This window comes from Mizuhopecten yessoensis, unplaced genomic scaffold, assembly GCF_002113885.1.
Source record: "Mizuhopecten yessoensis strain PY_sf001 unplaced genomic scaffold, ASM211388v2 scaffold3773, whole genome shotgun sequence".
Taxonomy (NCBI): Eukaryota; Metazoa; Mollusca; class Bivalvia; order Pectinida; family Pectinidae; genus Mizuhopecten; species Mizuhopecten yessoensis.
The window spans coordinates 17,707-27,958 of NW_018405212.1; the positions used below are offsets into that span (position 1 = coordinate 17,707).

Consider the following 10,252-nt stretch of genomic DNA (forward strand, 5'->3'; position numbering starts at 1 on the left):
TGCCGGTCAACTTAGATAAAAAGCAATATAAAATCGGTTGGGTTCTTTCTTCATCGCTGTTTTCATTTAACTCTGACCATTAGCGGGTCAATGCGCGGTCAAACTCTATAGCTGACCGTAAATAAACTCTCAGCCAACTTCATATTTTTTAACACCGCTCCATAATGAAGTTTGCAAGAAATTTGAGTTTGACCTGTCATAGTGGAGTCGATGAAATAATGACATTTGTAGAAATGACCGGAGCTGCCTTACACTGCGGCCTTACTGCCTAAACAGGCAGGGCGGCTGACCTTCGCATGCCCTCTCGCCCGTGGCATACTGGTCTGCACTCTCAATGGTAATCGTCTATTTTCAGTCTGCTGCAAATGCCAAATGCTTTGTTTCTGGTATTATGCACACAGGTCCCCCTCCCGACCAAACAGCTGCTTCACTTATCATAGGGAGGAGGTACAAAAATTGCCTGCTATTTGTTAAAAGATCCTTCACAATTCTTTAGCAGGATTTGGTGATTCAGTTATGGTTTTGTGTTACAGAGTAGGTAACTGGTCAGCGTTTTGGGGGATCTTTTGACCATTTAACTTCGGTGGCTGGAGAGCCTTGGACTTTGCTACACATATTTTGGCTAATAGACTCAAAATCGACTATTGCATCTAAAAGCTGACCAAGAGCTAAGAGCGCACGAACTACCAACGCACGCACGTACATACATTAGATATGTTATTGTGAGCAGGGGAATGTGATTGACAGACGAAACCAAGCAAGGTATGTACTTATAAAGTTCGTGCTGGTCGTGACAATACGTAATGATAAACAACATGTCATAGGAGATCGATAGTGACCCGATCGCTGTGTGACACCAACAAATAGTGTACTGCATGAAGGGGCCAAACTATCCAGGGTATCTAGCTTGATTAATTCTTAAAGTTTCTTAAAACACACACACTTTTTGGTTTAATCCTGTTATTTTTTATCACCACACCTCCCTTAATATGACCTTTTTATTTATTCCCCAAACATTAACATTGCCCACTATAACTGGGAGTAAGGTACTGGAACAACAAACTTAACAATATCAAAGTGTTGATTTATGTACTTGTTTCCACACAGCTATTAATATATAACTCTGTCCGTGTGAGGTCTAACAGACTGGTCAGTCTCTGGTTATTTAAATATGATGATAAATTAAAACTGTGAAAATGTCTTTATGAAAGGTTGATAATTCATATTAAAATCGAGAAGTTTAATTTGACATTGAAGCAATGTTCAAAGTTTGTCCAAGTCCGTGTCAGAAACGCTGCAGGAACGGTACTTTAACACATATATTATTACCTAATTATTATTTTTGTATTCATATCATGTAAGCCACAACTACACTAATTGTTTCAGTACAAAACTAATGATGTATTAGATTGTTCATGGAGCTTTGAACTCAATGGAATGGTTAATTAAGTCATGGCTGCAGACAAATGTTATTGTAATGAATACTGAATTAAAATAACCGGTGTCCGTATACTATATAGCAATTGTCAAAAAGTTTTAGATATACCAAGCATGAGGTACTTTAACCATTTTCTCCAAAACGTTAAAAAACAAGGGTAGCTGTGGGTGGGGAAAACGAAAAACAAAATCCTTTCTGAAAATCATTTGTGAGTATTTAAAAAAAAAGTGGACGATTCTTATTGAAAATATAACTATTTCTATTTTCCAAAACGGGAATAGAGTAAAAAAGATTTTGAAAAGATTTAAGAAGAAATGTATTGTTCCTTCGAGCAATGAATATATGTAATAAATGTAACAAATAACGGTTGACTATGTAAGTATAAGCCTGTTTCAAGCTCCTAATTTTATTACGGGGAAGATGAATTGAAGAATGATTTATATCCTATATACACTGTCCTTGTTTACGGCCGGCCGATTTATACAGTCTATTTATATACCCAAGGCCGTACCTACATATCTTTATACCTCTGTGTGTATGAAGGTTAGGGACTAGCTCACAGCAGCGATACATGTTGTTGTGTACACCTCAGCAAACAAATCATACGTAACACAACAACAAAATAGTGTACCGCCCCTACTATACGCCTTCAGAGAAGGATCCTTTTAGAAAAGATTAGTTCTGGTTATTAAGGCATTTCGAGAACAAAGGAATTGTTTGATTTCTGAGAATCCCGTATTTACCCCAACATCTTATCTGTGGTAGGATCGATATGACTAGTCATCAGTGCTGACCAACGTCCAGTAAAACGAGGGACCATTTCGCTGCAACGGCTGCAGTATTGGGTTTACTTGGCTGAAATGATGGGCGTTGCTGACAGATTTTAATACCACCTTTTCTGAGTCAGTCAGAAGAGGCTGTGTCGATCGCTATACAGCTTTTATCCCCAGTAATTAGCTGCGCACGATTGCACCTATTTGTACAATGTTAGGGGTGGCCGACTGTTGTAAGGTGACATGGGTATTGCTCGGCTCGCGATCTTCCATAGATTCCATAGGTAGCCATCAGCTGATGTCCGATCCCACGTGTCCACGCGTGGCCATTGTCGAACCTCCTGATTAAACTCTTCTGAATTGAACATTTATGTGCACCCGACAACAAAAACTGATAATGGATTCGATTTAGGTGTTTTTCTGCAGCATACATGCATACCATGCAGACAATGCATGTCCAGAACCAATTTTGCCAAAGTAATTTTGAAAATGTAAATGTCGTATTGAATTATGGCTTTGACAATTTTATAAACGAGTTAAACTCTAATCTAATGCATGACACGCACGTGGCATTCGCGCACATGCGCAGAGGTAAAAAACGAAAATACTTGGAAGAGAATGGCTCTAATACACGAGAAAAACCATAAACGAAGTATGTTGCTCGATATAGTCACACACACATGGTGCGGACGTTGTCACACACATGATGTTGGACATGGTCACAAACATGGTGCTGGCCATAGTCACATACATGGTACTTTGACATTGTCACACACATGATGGTGGACAAAGTCGCACACAAGGTGCTGGACCCTGAATTTGAGTGCTGGACATAGTCACATACATGATGTTTGACATAGTCACACATGGTGCTGGACATACTCACTTTCATGGTTCTGACCATAGTCACACACATTGTGCTGAATTTAAGTACAATGGGTGCGGAAGTGCAGGAAAAAATTGATGTATTGTCCTCAAACAGTATTAAACATCGCTTAGAATTTGCCTGACATTTGTCATGAGTCAACAGTTTGTTTGTTGTCTCTGTCTTTTCCTGTCTGTCTCTATACATTTGTCTCTATATTTCTGTTTCTACATGTTTGTTTCTATATATTTCTGTTTCTACATGTCTGTTTCTATATATTTCTGTTTCTATATATATCTATTTCTAAATGTCTGTCTCTATATTTCTGTTTCTATTTATCTGTCTTTATATATCTGTGTCTACATATCTGTTTTCTATATATCTGTCTCTATATATCTGTGTCTATTTATCTGTTTCTATATGTCTGTGTCTATATATCTGTCTCTATATATCGGTCTCTACGTGTCTGTGTTTATATATCTGTCTCTGCATGTCTGTGTCTATATATATGTCTCTATATATCTGTTTCTATATATCTGTGTCTATATGTCTGTTTCTATATATCTGTCTCTATATATCTGTAACTATATGTCTGTGTCTATATTTCTGTTTCTTTATATCTGTCTCTCCATGTCTGTCTCTATATATCTGTGTCTACATGTCTAAATGTCTGTCTCTATATATATCTCTACATATCTGTGTATCTGTCTCTATATATCTGTCTCTATATATCTGTTACTATATGTCTGTGTCTATATTTCTGTTTCTTTATATCTGTCTCTACATGTCTGTCTCTATATATCTGTGTCTACATGTCTGTCTCTATATATCTGTCTCTAAATGTCTGTCTCTATATATATCTCTACATATCTGTGTCTATATATCTGTGTCCATATATCTGTCTCTATATATCTGTGTCTATATATCTGTCTCTACATGTCTGTTTTTATATATCTGTTGTTATATATCTGTGTTTATATATCTGTTTTTATATATCTGTGTTTATATATCTGTTTTTATATATCTGTGTTTATATATCTGTTTCTATATATCTGTCTCTAGATGTCTGTGTCTACAAATCTGTGTATCTATATATCTGTCTCTACATGTCTGTGTCTACATATCTGTGTCTCTATATATCTGTATCTACATGTCTGTCTCTATATATCTGTCTCTAAATGTCTATCTCTAAATGTCTGTCTCTATATATCTGTCTCTATATGTCTGTTTCTAGATATCTGTTTTTATATATCTGTCTCTATATATCTGTCTCAACATGTCTGGCTCTATATATCTGTCTCTACATGTCTGTGTTTATATATCTGTCTCTGCATATCTGTTTCTCTATATATGTATCTATATATCTGTCACTACATGTTTGTCTCTATATATCTGTCTCTACATGTCTGTTTTTATATATCTGTTTTTATATATCTGTCTCTATATATCTGTCTCTACATGTCTGTGTCTACATATCTGTGTCTCTATATATCTGTCTCTAAATGTCTATCTCTAAATGTCTGTCTCTATATATCTGTCTCTAAATGTCTGTCTCTATATATATATCTCTACATATCTGTGTCTATATATCTGTGTCTATATATCTGTGTCTACATATATGTTTCTATATGTCTGTCTCTATATATATCTCTACATATCTGTCTCTATAAAGTGCAGGAAAAAATTGATGTATTGTCCTCAAACAGTATTAAACATCGCTTAGAATTTGCCTGACATTTGTCATGAGTCAACAGTTTGTTTGTTGTCTCTGTCTTTTACTGACTGTCTCTATACATTTGTCTCTATATTTCTGGTTGTACATGTCTGTTTCTACATACCTGTTTCTATATATCTGTGGTTATATATCTGTCTGTATATGTCTGTTTCTGCATATCTGTTTCTATGTGTCTGTGTCTATATCTCTGTTTCTACATACCTGTTTCTATATATCTGCGTTTATATATCTGTCTCTACAGGTGTGTGTCTATATATCCGTCTCTACATGTCTGACTCTATATATCTGTCCCTACATGTCTGTTTCTACATCTCTGTTTCTATATAACTGTATCTATATATCTCTGTTTATATATCTGTTTCTACATATCTATGTCTCTATATATCTTTCTCTATATATCTGTCTATATATATCTGTGTCTGTATATCTGTTTCTACATGTCTGTCTTTATCTATATATCTGTCTATATATATCTGTGTCTAAATATCTGTTTCTATACATCTGTCTCTACATGTCTATGTCTATATATCTGTCTCAACATGTCTGGCTCTATATATCTGTCTCCAAATGTCTATCTCTAAATGTCTGTGTCTATATATAGATATATACAGACAGAAATATAAACACAGATATAGAGAAACAGATATGTAGAAACAGATATACAGACACAGATATATACAGACAGCTATATAACCACAGATATATAGAACAAGATATATAGACACAGACACATAGAAACAGATATGCAGAAACAGACATATAGAAACATATATATAGAAATAGACATATAGAGACAGATATATGGAAACAGATATATCTGTGTCTAAATCTCTGTGTCTATATGTTTGTTTCTATCTCTGTTTCTATATAACTGTATCTATATATCTCTGTTTATATATCTGTTTTTATATGTCTGTCTCTAGATATCTGTCTCTACATATGTTTGACATAGTCACACATGGTGCTGGACCTACTCACTTTCATGGTTCTGGCCATAGTCACACACATTATGCTGAATTTATGCACAATGGGTGCGGAAGTGCAGGAAAAAATTGATGTATTGTCCTCAAACAGTATTAAACATCGCTTAGAATTTGCCTGACATTTGTCATGAGTCAACAGTTTGTTTGTTGTCTCTGTCTTTTACTGACTGTCTCTATACATTTGTCTCTATATTTCTGGTTGTACATGTCTGTTTCTATATATCTGTGTCCATATATCTGTCTCTAAATGTCTGTGTCTATATAGTAGAGACAGATACATAGAAACAGACATATACAGACAGATATATACACACAGATCTATAGACACATATATATAGACACAGAAATATAGACACAGACACATAGACACAGATATATCTGTTTCCATATATCTGTCTGTACATGTCTGTGTCTACTACATGTCTGTTTCTATCTATCTGTTTCTATATGTCTGTTTCTACATCTCTGTTTCTATATAACTGTATCTATATATCTCTGTTTATATATCTGTCTCGATATGGCTATTTCTATATATCTGGTTCTATATGTCTGTCTCTAGATATCTGTCTCTATAAAGTGCAGGAAAAAATTGATGTATTGTCCTCAAACAGTATTAAACATCGCTTAGAATTTGCCTGACATTTGTCATGAGTCAACAGTTTGTTTGTTGTCTCTGTCTTTTACTGACTGTCTCTATACATTTGTCTCTATATTTCTGGTTGTACATGTCTGTTTCTATATATTTCTGTTTCTATATATATTTCTCTATATATCTGTCCCTACATGTCTGTTTCTACATATTTGTTTCTATATGTCTGTGTCCATATATCTGTGTCTATGTGTCTGTGTCCATATATCTGTCTCTATTTATCTGTGTCTATATTTCTGTTTCTACATGTCTGTCTCTATATATATCTCTACATATCTGTGTTTATATTTCTGTTTCTATATATTTCTGTTTCTACATGTCTGTGTATATATATCTGTCTCTAAATGTCTATCTCTAAATGTCTGTGTCTATATCTCTGTCTCTACATGTCTCTGTCTACATATCTGTGTGTCTATATCTCTGTTTCTACATACCTGTTTCTATATATCTGCGTTTATATATCTGTCTGTATATATCTGTCTGTACATGTCTGTGTCTATATCTCTGTTTCTACATACCTGTTTCTATATATCTGTTTCTACATATTTGTTTCTATATGTCTGTCTCTATATAACTGTGTCTATATTTCTGTGTCTATATGTCTTTGTCTATCTATCTGTTTCTATATGTCTGTGTTTATATATCTGTGTCTATGTATCTGTCTCTACATAGCTGTGTCTATATATCTTGTTCTATATATCTGTGTTTATATATCTGTGTTTATATTTCTGTTTCTATATATTGATGTATTGTCCTCAAACAGTATTAAACATCGCTTAGAATTTGCCTGACATTTGTCATGAGTCAACAGTTTGTTTGTTGTCTCTGTCTTTTACTGACTGTCTCTATACATTTGTCTCTATATTTCTGGTTGTACATGTCTGTTTCTATATATTTCTGTTTCTATATATCTGCGTTTATATATCTGTCTGTATATATCTGTTTCTAAATGTCTGTGTCTATATGTTTGTTTCTATCTCTGTTTCTATATGTCTGTGTTTATATATCTGTCTGTATATATCTATATATAGACACAGATAAATAGAGACAGATATAAAGAGACACAGATAGGTAGACACAGACATGTTGAGACAGATATATAGTAACAGATATATAAACACCGATATATAGACACAGCTATATAGTAACAGATATGTAGACACAAACATGTAGAGACAGAAATATAGACACAGATAAATAGACACAGATATATAGACACACACCTGTAGAGACAGATATCTACATGTCTGTCTTTATCTATATATCTGTCTATATATATCTGTCTCTTCATGGCTGTCTCTATATATCAGTCTCTACATGTCTATGTCTATATATCTGTTTTTATATGTCTGTCTCTATATAACTGTGTCTAAATATCTGTGTCTATATTTCTGTGTCTATATGTCTGTACATGTCTGTGTCTAAATATCTGTTTCTATATGTCTGTTTCTGCATATCTGTTTCTATGTGTCTGTGTCTATATATCTGTCTCTATATATCTGTCTCTATATATCTGTCTCTATTTATCTGTGTCTATATGTCTGTGTCCATATATCTGTCTGTACATGTCTGTGTCTACATATCTGTTTCTATATATCTGTGTTTATATATCTGTCTCTATATGTCTATTTCTATATATCTGTGTCTATATGTCTGTTTCTATATATCTGTGGTCTATATATCTGTCTCTATATGTCTGTCTCTATATATCTCTGTCTACCTATCTGTTTCTATATGTCTGTGTCTACATATCTGTTTCTATATATCTGTGTTTATATATCTGTCTCTATATGTCTATTTCTATATATCTGTGTCTATATGTCTGTTTCTACATATCTGTTTCTATATATCTGTGTCTATATGTCTGTTTCTATATATCTGTGGTCTATATATCTGTCTCTATATGTCTGTCTCTATATATCTCTGTCTACCTATCTGTTTCTATATGTCTGTGTCTACATATCTGTTTCTATATATCTGTGTCTATATGTCTGTCTCTATATATCTGTCTCTATATATCTGTCTCTACATGTCTGTGTCTACATATCTATTTCTATATATCTGTGTCTATTTGTCTGGTTTCTACATATCTGTTTCTATATGTCTGTGTCTATATGTCTGTGTCTATATATCTGTTTCTATATATCTGTGTCTATGTATCTGTCTCTACATGTCTGTGTCTACATATGTGTGTGTCTATATATCTGTGTCTATATATCTGTCTCTAGATATATGTGTCTACATATATGTGTCTATATATCTGTGTCTATATATCTGTGTCTACATATATGTGTCTATATATATGTGTCTATATATCTGTGTCTATATATCTGTGTCTATATATCTGTGTGTATATATCTGTCTGTATATATCTGTGTCTATATATCTGTGTCTATATATCTGTCTCTATATATCTGTGTCTACATATCTGTCTCTATATATCTGTGTCTATATATCTGTCTCTATATATCTGTGTCTACATGTCTGTTTCTATATATCTGTTTCTATATATCTGTGTCTATATGTCTGTTTCTACATATCTGTTTCTATATATCTGTGTCTATATATCTGTTTCTATATATCTGTGTCTATATGTCTGTTTCTACATATCTGTTTCTATATATCTGTGTCTATATATCTGTGTCTATATATCTGTGTCTACATGTCTGTTTCTACATATCTGTTTCTATATATCTGTGTCTATATATCTGTTTCTATATATCTGTGTCTATATGTCTGTTTCTACATATCTGTTTCTATATATCTGTGTCTATATATCTGTGTCTATATATCTGTGTCTACATGTCTGTTTCTACATATCTGTTTCTATATATCTGTGTCTATATATCTGTTTCTATATATCTGTGTCTATATGTCTGTTTCTACATATCTGTTTCTATATATCTGTGTCTATATATCTGTGTCTATATATCTGTGTCTACATGTCTGTTTCTACATATCTGTTTCTATATATCTGTGTCTATATATCTGTTTCTATATATCTGTGTCTATATGTCTGTTTCTACATATCTGTTTCTATATATCTGTGTCTATATATCTGTTTCTATATATCTGTGTCTATATGTCTGTTTCTACATATCTGTTTCTATATATCTGTGTCTATATATCTGTTTCTATATATCTGTGTCTATATGTCTGTTTCTACATATCTGTTTCTATATATCTGTGTCTATATATCTGTTTCTATATATCTGTGTCTATATGTCTGTTTCTACATATCTGTTTCTATATGTCTGTTTCTACATATCTGTTTCTATATATCTGTGTCTATATGTCTGTTTCTATATATCTGTTTCTATATATCTGTTTCTATATATCTGTTTCTATATGTCTGTCTCTATATATCTGACTCTACATGTCTGTGTCTACATATCTGTTTCTATATATCTGTGTCTACATGTCTGTTTCTACATATCTGTCTCTATATATCTGTGTCTATATGTCTGTTTCTACATATCTCTTTCTATATATCTGTTTCTATATATCTGTTTCTATATGTCTGTCTCTATATATCTGACTCTACATGTCTGTGTCTACATATCTGTTTCTATATATCTGTGTCTATATATCTGTTTCTATATATCTGTTTCTACATATCTGTTTCTATTTGTCTGTCTCTATATATCTGTGTCTATATGTCTGTTTCTACATATCTGTTTCTATATGTCTGTCTCTATATATCTGTCTCTACATGTCTGTGTCTACATATCTGTTTCTATATATCTGTGTCTATATGTCTGTTTCTACATATCTGTTTCTATATATCTGTGTCTATATATCTGTTTCTA

General features: G+C 33.1%; 1 protein-coding gene across 1 annotated transcript in view; it reads left to right on the forward strand.

Moving 5' to 3' along the window:
* Window positions 1-528: 528 nt before the first annotated feature.
* The window catches only part of LOC110448012, a 56,874-nt gene continuing 47,150 nt past the window's right edge, over window positions 529-10,252 (forward strand). The window contains exon 1 of the mRNA XM_021494031.1: window positions 529-762. The gene's annotated coding sequence lies outside the window, so the exon portion shown is untranslated. The remainder of the gene's footprint in view (window positions 763-10,252) is intronic.